General features: G+C 38.8%; 1 pseudogene; it reads left to right on the top strand.

The window, feature by feature from the left end:
* Nucleotides 1-12,303: 12,303 nt before the first annotated feature.
* Nucleotides 12,304-12,446, top strand: LOC121009080 (annotated as a pseudogene).
* The last annotated feature ends 330 nt before the right edge of the window (nt 12,447-12,776 follow it).

Below are 12,776 nucleotides of genomic sequence, written 5' to 3'. Positions count from 1 at the left end.
CGAGTTTCTCGCTCCAATATATCTATCTTTAAACGGGTACCCTTTTTTCTATTAAGGAGAGCTCCTGATGCACCAAGGAAACCCCAATTCTGCGAAATACATGCTTGTGCATGGCAAGCTACACAATGCTACTATGGATTTCTGGGAATGATATGCAAATTAGCTTCCATAAGCCTATGGCAGAAGATGTTAATTTGCATATCATCATTCTAGAAACTAAAAATAATGGATTGTTGCCTACATTAGTAATAACAAGTATGTTTTGAGAGAGAGTGAAAGCTAGAGCGAGAGCATATGAGACAGAGAAAACTATTGCTGTAACATAAAGAGTTTCTCAATCCAATATATTTATCTTTAAATGGGTACCCTTTTTCATTAAGGAGAGCTCCTTATGCACCAAGGGGAGCCTCAATTCTGCGAAATACATGCTTGTGCAAAGCAAGCTACACAATGCTACTATGGATTTTTGGGAAAGATATGCAAATTAGCTTCCATAAGCCTATGGCAGAAGATGTTAATTTGTATATCATCATTCTAGAAACCAATAATAATGGATTGTTGCCTACATTAATAATAACATGTATGTTTTGAGTGAGAGTGAAAGCAAGAGCATAGAAAACAGAGAAAATTATTGCTGTAACAAAGAGAGTTTCTCAATCCAATATATCTATCTTTAAACGGGTACCCTTTTTCATTAAGGAGAGCTCCTGATGCACCAAGGAAGCCCCAATTCTGCGAAATACATGCTTGTGCATGGCAAGCTACACAATGCTACTATGGATTTCTGGGAAAGATATGCAAATTAGCTTCCATAAGCCTATGGCAGAAGATGTTAATTTGCATATCATTATTCTAGAAACCAAAAATAATAGATTGTTGCCTACATTAGTAATAACATGTATGTTTTGAGTGAGAGCGAGAGCATATAAAAACAGAGAAAACTATTGCTATAACAAAGAGAGTTTCTCAATCCAATATATCTATCTTTAAACGGGTACCCTTTTTCATTAAGGAGAGCTCCTGATGCACCAAGGGGAGCCCCAATTCTGTGAAATACATGCTTGTGCTTTTACAAGCTACACAATGCTACTATGGAGTTCTGGGAAAGATATGCAAATTAGCTTCGATAAGCCTATGGCAGAAGATGTTAATTTGCATATTATCATTCTAGAAACCAAAAATAATGGATTGTTGCCTACATTAGTAATAACCAGTATATTTTGAGTGAGAGTGAAAGCAAGAGCAAGAGCAAGAGCAAGAGCAAGAGCAAGAGCAAGAGCAAGAGCAAGAGCAAGAGCAAGAGCAAGAGCAAGAGCAAGAGCAAGAGCAAGAGCAAGAGCAAGAGCAAGAGCAAGAGCAAGAGCAAGAGCAAGAGCAAGAGCAAGAGCAAGAGCAAGAGCAAGAGCAAGAGCAAGAGCAAGAGCAAGAGCAAGAGCAAGAGCAAGAGCAAGAGCAAGAGCAAGAGCAAGAGCAAGAGCATATGAGACAGAGAAAACTATTGCTGTAACATAAAGAGTTTCTCAATCCAAAATATTTATCTTTAAACGGGTACCCTTTTTCATTAAGGAGAGCTCCTGATGCACCTAGGGGAGCCCCAATTCTGTGAAATACGTGCTTGTGCTTGGCAAGCTACACAATGCTACTATGGATTTCTGGGAATGAAATGCAAATTAGCTTCCATAAGCCTATGGCAGAAGATTTTAATTTGGATATCATCATTCTAGAAACCAAAAATAATGGATTGTTGCCTACATTAGTAATAACATGTATGTTTTGAGTGAGAATAAAAGTGAGAGCATATAAAACTGAGAAAACTATTGCTGTAACAAAGAGAGTTTCTCAATCCAATATATCTATTTTTAAACGGGTACCCTTTTTCATTAAGGAGAGCTCCTGATGCACCAAGGGGAGCCCCAATTCTGTGAAATACATGCTTGTGCTTGGCAAGCTACACAATGCTACTATGGATTTCTGGGAAAGATATGCAATTTAGCTTCCATAAGCCTATGGCAGAAGATGTTAATTTGCATATCATCATTCTAGAAACCAATAATAATGGATTGTTGCCTACATTAGTAATAACAAGTATGTTTTGAGTGAGAGTGAAAGCGAGAGCATATAAAACAGAGAAAACTATTGCTGTAACAAAGAGCGTTTCTCAATCCAATATATCTTTCTTTAAACGGGTACCCTTTTTCATTAAGGAGAGCTCCTGATGCACCAAAGGGAGCCCCAATTCTGTGAAATACATGCTTGCGCTTGGCAAGCTACACATTGCTACTAAGGAGTTCTGGGAAAGATATGCAAATTAGCTTCCATAAGCCTATGGCACAAGCATGTATTTTTCGCAGAATTGGGGCTCCCCTAGGTGCATCAGGAGCTCTTCTTAATGTAAAAGGGTACCCGTTTAAAGATATATAAATTGGATTGAGTAACTCTCTTTGTTGCAGCAATAGTTTTCTCTGTCTCATATGGTCTCCCTCTAGTTTTCACTCTCACTCAAAACATACTTGTTATTACGAATGTAGACAACAATCCATTATTTTTGGTTTCTAGAATGATGATATGCAAATTAACATCTTCTGCCATAGGCTTATGGAAGCAAATTTGCATATCTTTCCCAGAAATCCATAGTAGCATTGTGTAGCTTGCCATGCACAAGCATGTATTTCGCAGAATTGGGGCTCCCCTAGGTGCATCAGGAGCTCTCCTTAATGTAAAAAGGTACTCGTTTAAAGATAGATAAATTGGATTGAGTAACTCTCTTTGTTGCAGCAATAGTTTTCTCTGTCTCATATGCTGTTGCTGTAACCTAGGGATCGCTTCTCGGCCTTTTGGCTAGGATCGGGTGTAGGGATACACTGGGTCTTGGTCAGAAGGTGCCTGGGGTACCCAACTGCTCGGCCTTAGGAGCGGGCACTGGTTGATAGCCAGTGTCATAACCTTTGCTGCTATAGGGCAGGAGGCTTAGTCCCCAGGCAACGAGGAGCGATCACCTACCTGCCCACTGAACAAGTGGGTGAAGGGCGCATTTTGATCCTGTGGTGTCCGGCTTTTCGATGGCGGAGATGGAGGTCCAGGCTGCTGTCCGGAGTGATGTTCCTGCCTATGAGAAAATCAAGAATGGCATCCGCTTTCTGCTGGAGGACGCACAGAAAAAGGAGAAGGGGCTATCTTTCCTGGTCGAGGAGATCCTGTTTGGGTTGATCAGCGGCCGCAAGGAGTTGGTCCTGTCCATGCTGGAGTTCCCGAGGAGAGGAGTCTATGATGTAGTCTTCATTTCGGAGGACATTTGTCACGCCGTGATGAAGAAGTTGGAGCAGTTTGCTTTAAGTTCGACTTTGAGTGGTGTTCGGGTAATACCGCATTATCCAAGGAAAGAGAGAATGGTGACTGTGCAAATGTACAGCCCCTATGTTCCTGTGGAAGACATTGACGCTTTCCTGAAAAGGTATTGCGAAAAAGTTCTGTTGGTCGGTAAAGTGTTTAACAAATACGGACTTTGGATGACAAAATGGAGATTTAATGTACAGTTTAAAGAGGACTCTGGGGGGGATATTGTTTTTCCACCTGGTCGCTTTAAAATTGGTGTGGTGAATGGTGATTTGTTTTTTAATGGGATGTTGGACTTTTGCAGGAAATGCAAGAAATATGGGCACAAAAAAGAGGACTGTACTTATGTATGGTGTTCTAAATGTGAAGAGGAGGGTCATTTGTCTAGAGATTGTAAAAATGAAAAGAAATGTAACCTGTGTGGTGAGTCTGGTCATTTATATGCTGAATGTTCTAAAAAGAAAGAGAAACCAGAATCTAAGGAAAAGAGACAAAAAAGAAAAGGGCCTGAGAAAAATGGTAAAGACAAGATAGATGAATCAGAAATTAAAAGAGCAGTAAGAGAAATAAGAGAAGAAGTAAAAAAAACCGAGGCAGAATTAGAAAAGGAGCATAATGAGAAAATAGAGAGAGAAATGGAGGAAGCAGTCAGAGGTGGAGCTAATCTGCCTAGCTTCTTTAGGGTTGTTAGAAAACAACTGGGTGTAAATAAAGAAGAGTTTTTTTAGACAAAATGATGTTCATCCGTTTGATCAAAAAGATTTTCCTTCAGAGATACCTCCGGAAATGGAAGTGAGTAGAGGAAAGATGTTGAAAATGTCATATTATGTTTGGAAGAAAGGACGGAAAAATGTGAGATTTAGTTAAATTGTGTTGATGTAATATGAAAGTCTAATTAATGGTATTAGTCATGTGACGATAATAATATTTGTTTTGGAAAGTTATATACTATGTGTTTCAATTTATATGTTATGTGTTTTATTTATTTATTATTTTTACAAAAATTGGTTTCATTCTTCTGTATTTGTTTTTTTTTCGTTAATAAAGTTATGTTGAAACCCTCCCTCTAGTTTTCACTCTCACTCAAAACATACTTGTTATTACGAATGTAGACAACAATCCATTATTTTTGGTTTCTAGAATGACAATATGCAAATTAACATCTTCTGCCATAGGCTTATAGAAGCTAGTTTGCATATCTTTCCCAGAAATCCATAGTAGCATTGTGTAGCTTGCCATGCACAAGGATGTATTTCGCAGAATTGGTGCTCCCCTAGATGCATCAGGAGCTCTCCTTAATGTAAAAGGGTACCCGTTTAAAGATAGATATATTGGATTGAGAAACTCTCTTTGTTGCAGCAGTAGTTTTATCTTTCTCATATGCTCTCGCTTTCACTCAAAACATACTTGTTATTACAAATGTAGACAACAATCCATTATTTTTGGTTTCTAGAATGATGATATGCAAATCAACATCTTCTGCCATAGGCTTATGGAAGCTAATTTGCATATCTTTCCCAGAAATCCATAGTAGCATTGTGTAGCTTGCCATGCACAAGCATGTATTTCGCAGAATTGGGGCTCCCCTAGGTGCATCAGGAGCTCTCCTTAATGTAAAAAGGTACCCGTTTAAAGATAGATAAATTGGATTCAGTAACTCTCTTTGTTGCAGCAATAGTTTTCTCTGTCTTATATGCTAAGATCAAGTGTAGCATCGAAAGGTGTCGCGTTTGGTCTTGGTTGGCAGGGAGTAATCGGGGGCCATGGGTGCTAGCGAGTGCAACCTAGTGGGTGAGCTTTTTGGTGAACCTGCGCTATTTAAAAATGTCTCGAGGTCTCGAGGACACTGTGCGGTTGGAGGTAGAAGATGGTTTCCGGATGAACATCGGGCTGGATAAAGTCGTTGGAGAGGTGTTGAAGAAGTTGGAGTACCTACAGGTAAAGGATGTGTTGGCTTTACAAGATTTCCCTAAACAGGGTATTTATGATTTAACGGTTTGTTCCGAGGGTTTGTGCCAAAGAATATATATGGATTTGCTGAAGATGAAAGAGGAGAAGAAGCCGGCCTTTTTGGAACATGTTAAAATTATTCCTTCTTTTCAAATGGTGAGACAAACGTTAGTGGTCCATATGTATAACCCTAAAGTTGGTGATATGACTGTTGCAGCCTTTTTAAGGCGGTATTAATGGGAAGAGGAGATTTTTTGTAAAATTTAAAAAGGATATGGCGGTTCCTGCTGTTTTTTCTATAGGGGGAGAGAGAGGCTTCTGTTTTTATCAGGGGCAACTCAAATACTGTAGACACTGCATGAATTATGGCCATTTGCAAGAGGAATGTCCGCAAAAAGGTGATGTGTGTAGGAATTGTGGGCAGACTGGGCATATGGTGAAAGACTGAACTGAAAAGCGTTATTGTGATGTGTGTGGAAGTGGGGATCATTTGGCGCGGAAATGTAATTTGTTTGATAACAGGCAGTCACGTGCAAAAATTGTGGAGAAAAAAAATAGGGTGCAGCGGTCAAGTGGTGGGACATATGCTGAGCGTGTGAAAAACAGTGCAAGCGTTATTGTCTCAAATGTTACTCATGAGAAGGAGAGTGGAAGTGGTGAAAATGAAAACAAAATGGAGACTGTGTTTGGTGACCACATGGAGGGAGAGGCGGTTTTGGCGGGAAATTCAAATGAGGGGGAGTGGCAGAGGGCTTCTGGGAAAAAAAAGAAGAAGAAGGCGAGATCCCAGGAGACTGTTGCTGCCCTTGAAAGGACATTAGGTGGTGAAATTTCTAGCAGTGATGAGGGAGAGGAGGAAAAATTTCCGGATCATGTTGTGGGAGAAGGTGAAGATATGGAATTCCAAATGAGTGGATGTGATTCAGATGCTCCCATAACTCCTGGTCAAAAAATAAGTAGTGATTATGAGGAATTGGAAATTGATTTAAATCCTCCTGGTTCTGTCCCAAAAAGACCAAAGAAAGGAGAGGGCGGAGGTTGGTCTGGAAGCCAGGAGGATCCTGTGTGGTCTAATACTACTTTCAGGGATTCTGATGTAGGATCGCCTGTTGTTGAAAGAAAAGTAGATAGCCAATCTTCATTAAATAGTTATGGATTGTAAAAATTTTTACATCTTAATAATGAGTTTGGTTTTAGCTACATTGAATGTTAGAAGTATTGGATCTAATAATAGGAGAGCTGCAGTTTTTGATTTTCTTAAAGGTGTTAAAGCTGATATCTTGTGTATACAAGAATGCGCAATAAGGTCTGCCCCTCATGAGTCAGAGTGGGAGTGTGGCAAATCCTTTTGGTCGCCTTGCACGGAGAATAAAAATGAAGGTGTTGGGATTTTAGTGAAGAATAATAAAATTAATGTTTTGGAGTTTAAAGTTGTGTTACCAGGTAGATGTGTTTCTTTAAGTTTGGAGTTTTTAGGACAACGTTTTAAAGTTTTTAGTGTGTATGCTCCTGCTTTTAAACGTGAACGTATTTTATTCTTAGAAACTCTTAAGCTTTTTATGCCTGGTCGCGACCATATTATTCTTTTAGGGGATTTTAATTGTATTCGGAGTGTAGACACAGCAATTCAGATGTGAAAATTGATACAACCTCTACCTTGCTTAATGAGATGATCCAAGATTTGCATTTTAAGGATGCTGGGCTGATGGTCAATGGGGATGACAAATTTACATATATTGCTGATAGTGGGCGTTCCAGGTCCAGAATTGATTATGCATTGGTGTCTGATGGAACGGAGGTGACCAGGTGTGACCATGTGATGACCAGTTTTTCTGACCATAAGATGGTTCTTGTCGAAATAGGTCTTTCTGAGTCCATTAGCTTTGGTAGAGGTTATTGGAAGTTAAATGTTGGATTGTTGGAGGAAGAAGGAATTAAAAACAGTTTTACAGAAGTGTTTTTATTATGTGTCAGCAAACAGAAGTGTTTTAATTGTATACTTGAGTGGTGGGACTGGGCGAAAGGAAGGTTTGCTTCCTTTTTAAAAAATATATGTGTGAAAAGAGCACAGGAGAGGAGGGAAAAGGAGAATGCTTTGATTGGCAGAATTGAAGCGCTTTATAAGCTTAAAAGCTGTGGTTGGGAGGTGGATGATGAAATTAAGGAAATAAAAGAGGCAAGGAAAAAGGAGTTTGTGGCAAGAGGAAAAAATATTGTGCATAATTCTAAGGTAAAACATTTGGAGGAGGATGAAAAGTGTTCCAGGTATTTCTTTAGATAGAGTTTTAAATCAAAGGGTGTTTTTAAGTCGGTTTTAACCCCGGATGGTGAAGTTTTTGGTGATAAGATGGTAGATCATATTTGTGGTTTTTATGATGCACTTTTTAAAAATGAAAGTAAAGCTTCTGATAGTGAGATAAAAGAATACTGTGAAGTGATTTCAGATAATATTCCAAAGGAAGAGAAAGATTTTTTAGTCGGTGATTTAAAGGACGATGAAATAAAAAATACAGTGCAAAGGATGGCGAGTGGGAATACTCCTGGAAGTGATGGTCTTCCTGTGGAATTTTATTTATTGTATTGGGATATTATTGGAGAAGAATTTTGTCGTGTAGTACGTTTTATTTTTAATAACGGGGTTTTATCTGATACCATGAGAGAGGGGATGGTTACTTTAATTTATAAAAAAGGTAATGAAAAAGAAATAAAAAATTGGAGACCAATTACGCTTCTCAACTGCGACTATAAGATTGTGGCAAAGGTAGTGGCAAGTAGGTTGAGTGAAGTGGTGAAATATATGGTGGATGAATATCAAGTATGTGCTGTTCCAGGTAGGAGGATATCAGATAATTTAATTTTATTGAGAGATATGATTTTTTATGCTGATCTTAATAACATCCCTTTATTTATTGAAACTACGGACTTTGAGAAGGCCTACGATAAGATATCACATAAGTTTTTATTTTTTACATTGGAGAGGATGGGGGTCCCAAGGAAAATTTTAGATTTGATTAGAGGCATGTATTTTAATGTTTTTAGTCATATTTTAATAAATGGAAGGGTGGGCTCAGCAATTGAGGTAAGGTCCGGAGTTAGGCAGGGCTGCCCTCTCTCCCCGATCCTTTTTATTTGCGCCATGGAACCACTTTTAAAATCAATTCAAAAAGATAAATGTGTTCAAGGAATTTTTATACCTGGGAGTTCTGGGAAGAAGATCAAATCCTTTGGATATATGGATGATGCAGTTTTTTCTTGCCAAAATCAAGCGGACCTTAACCGGGTGAATTTGCATATGAAGACCTTTAGTAGTGTGACTGGAATGAGCGTTAACTGGAACAAATGTCAGTTAGTGAACTATGGTAAGCAAGTGGAGGTGAAGGTGGAGGGGATCCCTATTAAAGAGGAGGCAGAGATATTAGGAATTATATTTGAGAAGAAAAGTAAAAATGAGAAGAGTTTTGCAAGATTGAAAGAAAAGGTGGAGAAAAAACTGAACTTTTGGAGACTTAGGCAGCTATCTCTGAAAGGGAAAGTTTTAATAACAAAAACTGTGATTTTACCTTTGCTTTTATATACTTGTATTATTTTACCACCCGGGAAGTTGTGGATGAAGAGGATGGTAAGAAGTCTTTTTGTGTTTTTTTGGGGGTCTAAAATGGAGAAAAGGAGAAGAGCTGCTGTTATGACCAAAACTGATTTGGGCGGGTACGACTTCCCAAATATAGACTTTTTTATCCAAAGGAATTATTTTTTACTTATTTTTAAAATTTTAAAGTGCAATGGTAGGACGGCAGATATGTGCAGATTTTTAGCAGGATGGTTGTTTACTAAATGGGGCTGGTGTGAAAGAGAACTGAGTAAACCCATTGCTTTTGTCATCCCGAAATTTTATGTGGTACTCAGATCTTTTTATGATCAGTACGAATTGGGCTCTATAAGTAAACCTGATAAAAATGAGATTATAAAAGCTGGAAGGAAGAAGGAATTGTTGTATGATGTACCGTTCTGTAATTCTGCACAGTCTGCAAAAATATGGAAGCTTTTTAATGTTTTAGGTCTCTCAAACAAACAGAAAGATGTGGTATGGCTTAGTTTTCACGGATGTCTCCCGACCAGAATGTTTATGAACTCTAGGGGCATAAGAGTGGCGGAGAGATGTCCAAGGGAAGACTGTAGAGAAAGTGAAGACCTTTGCCATTTGTTTTGGGAGTGCTGCTATGCGAAAAAAGTTTTTAATATTTTAAAAGTCCTTTTTATTGCACTGACAGGATGGAAGATTTTTAGTTATGAGAAAGTTTTTATTGGACAGGATTTTAAGATTTTATCAAACTCACGTGTGTGTTGGCTTTTATTCTCAGTTTTTAAAGAGGTATTGTGGGATGTTAGAAATTTAGTGATTTTTAAAAAAGTCATTCTAACACCAAGGAAATGTTCTAAAGTCTTTTTATCTAGGATTTTTACAATATATTTATTGGATAAAAAGAGGATCGGTGAAAATGAAGCTGAAAAAATCTGGAAAACATCTCAATGGAGCCAATATATGAGTAGATCCTGATTTTTTGTTGAGTTTTTATTTTTAATTTTTGTTTTGTAGGGGTCCAATGATGTAAAATAGACATATTATGTGTTGAGCCACGTTGGAGTGGACTGATTGAGTATGATTATGTCTAATTACTGAGGAAAAAAAAATAAAATTGCTGTGACCTAGGGATCGCTTCTCGGCCTTTTGGCTAAGATTAAGTGTAGGGATACACTGGTCTTGGCCGGAGGTGCCCCGGGTACCCGGACCCTCGGCCTCTGGCGGAAGCCGTAGTTTATAGCTGCGGTGGAAGCCAGTGCTGCTATTGGGGGACGGCTTAGTCCCGGGGCAACGGGAAGCGATCACCTCTCCTGCCTGCTATTTATAGTATAGAATATAAGTTTTGGTTAAAGCATTTAAAGAAAGAGTATCCTGGTAAAGATTTAGAAAGAGCAAGGAATAAAATTCTAGTGGACTATGAAAGAGATCCGGATTTTTTTCAAAGAAATTTCAATTTGGGAAGTTGGTTGGAAAATGTTCTTGCAGAGAAAATTGATGTCACAATGGAGGAGTTACATGTTATACAAGATGCTCTTTTGGTTGCTGTTAGTAGGGCTGGGAAAAAGGTTCTTTAAGTATGTTTTTTTTGTATAGTTTGTTTAATTTTATATATGTTTATTTTTTATTAATTAAAGAACGACCACGATGATGAGTTGTCATAGACAAGTTTTTGTTTCTTCAAAATGATACTTTGCATATGTTAACCCTGAGTGGTATATAAAAAGAAAAAGATAGTTTTCCCTGTCTCATATGCTGTTGCTGTAACCTAGGGATCGCTTCTCGGCCTCTTGGCTAAGATTAAGTGTAGGGATACACTGGTCTTGGCCGGAGGTGCCCCGGGTACCCTGACCCTCGGCCTCTGGCGGAAGCCGTAGTTTATAGCTGCGGTGGAAGCCAGTGCTGCTATTGGGGGGACGGCTTAGTCCCGGGGCAACGGGAAGCGATCACCTCTCCTGCCTGCTATTTATAGTAGGTGAAGGTTCCGGCGTGTGGCAAGGCGTGTGGTTATCCTGGTCCAAGGTACAGCTATGGAGCAAGAAACCAGTACAGATTCAGTGCCATGGTACGCAAGAATCAGGAATGCGGTCCGATTTATTCTTTCGGATGTCCAGAAGAAGGAAAAAGGTCTGGAGTTTCTCGTGGAAGAAGTCCTGTTTAAGCTACTTGGAGTCCAAAGACAACAGATTTTGTCGATGTTGGAGTTCCCTAAAAGAGGTATATACGATGTGGTGTTTGATTCTGATGATGACTTTGCTTGGTTTTGGAACAAAATGGATTTTTATAAGAAGGATTCTGTCTTTGATGGAGTAGTGGTCATACCACACTATCCAAGGAGGGATAGAATGTTGATCATTCAGATGTTTAGTCCGTTAATACCTGAAGATGAGATTACATATTTTTTGCTGCGATATTGTGAAGAGGTTACCTGTATTGGAAAGATTCTTAATAATTATGGGATCTGGACTACAAAATGGCGGTATACTGTAAAATTAAAAGGTGACGTGGAGGGAGGATTGGTGTTGCCTCCGGCAAAATTTAAGATTGGTGCGGTGAATGGGAATATTTTTTTTGCGGGCATGCCGGTGTTTTGTACTAAATGTAAGCAGTATGGGCATGATAAGGATACATGTACTTTTGTTTGGTGTTATCGCTGTGATTCTAATGATCATGAGGCTAAGAATTGTACCGAAGAAAAGCGTTGTAACTTGTGTGGGAGTAATCAACATTTATATGGTGCATGTTCTAAAAGAAAAAAAAAAATGAAGAAAAAGGAGAAAGATAAGGATGAAGTTGGAGAAGAGATGATTTCTGATTTAGAAGATAGTGTTAGAAGTATGAATGTGGAAGAAATTGAGAAGGGAGGTGAAAAGAAAGAGATGGGAGGATTTAAAACGGAAAAGGGTAAAAATGAGAAACGTAAAGAAATGGAAAGAGAGATAGGATTAGAAGTGTCGGCTTCTGAAGATGAAAAGGTATCAGGGAAATTAAAAATACCTGAAGAATATAAGTTTTGGTTAGCGCATTTAAAGAAAGAGTATCCTGGTAAAGATTTAGAAAGAGCAAGGAATAAAATTCTAGTGGACTATGAAAGAGATCCGGATTTTTTTCAAAGAAATTTCAATTTGGGAAGTTGGTTGGAAAATGTTCTTGCAGAGAAAATTGATGTCACAATGAAGGAGTTACATGTTATACAAGATGCTCTTTTGGTTGCTGTTAGTAGGGCTGGGAAAAAGGTTCTTTAAGTATGTTTTTTTTTTGTATGGTTTGTTTAATTTTATATATGTTTATTTTTTATTAATTAAAGAACGACCATGATGATTAGTTGTCATAGGCAAGTTTTTGTTTCTTCAAAATGATACGTTGCATATGTTAACCCTGAGTGGTGAAAAAAAAAAAAAAAAAAAGATAGTTTTCTCAGATGCTATTGCTGTAACCAAGGGATCGCTTCTCGGCCTTTTGGCTAGGATCAAGTGTAGTATCGAGAGGTGCTGCCTTGGTCTTGGCCTAAGGTGCCCTGGGTACCCTGACCTTCGGCCTTGGGGAAAGGCAGTAGTTCATAGCTGCTGCTGGACCCCTTGCTGCTATTGGAGGGAAGGCTTAGTCCCGGAGCAACGGGAAGCGATCACCTGGCACTTTTTTAGGTGTCGAGGTTGCGATTTGCCTGGCTATTTGGAGTTGTTTAGCAAGAAGCATGGAGGCTATTGCGGAATATGCCAGAACCCGGAACGCTGTCCGGTTCGTTACCCAGCAGAATTTGGAATTTTTGGTAAAAGACCTGATCTTAGGCCTTTTCCAACTGAAGCACGAGTGGATCCTGACGATAATGGACTACCCAAAGAGAGGTTATTATGATGTAACCTTTTCTGGAAGAGAAACCTACTTGATTTTTTTGGATATCTTAGAAAAGGAGAAG

This window comes from Bufo bufo, chromosome 7 (genome assembly GCF_905171765.1).
Source record: "Bufo bufo chromosome 7, aBufBuf1.1, whole genome shotgun sequence".
Lineage (NCBI taxonomy): Eukaryota > Metazoa > Chordata > Amphibia > Anura > Bufonidae > Bufo > Bufo bufo.
The sequence above is the reverse complement of the archived record's forward strand: the minus strand, read 5'-3'. Positions and strand labels throughout refer to the sequence as shown.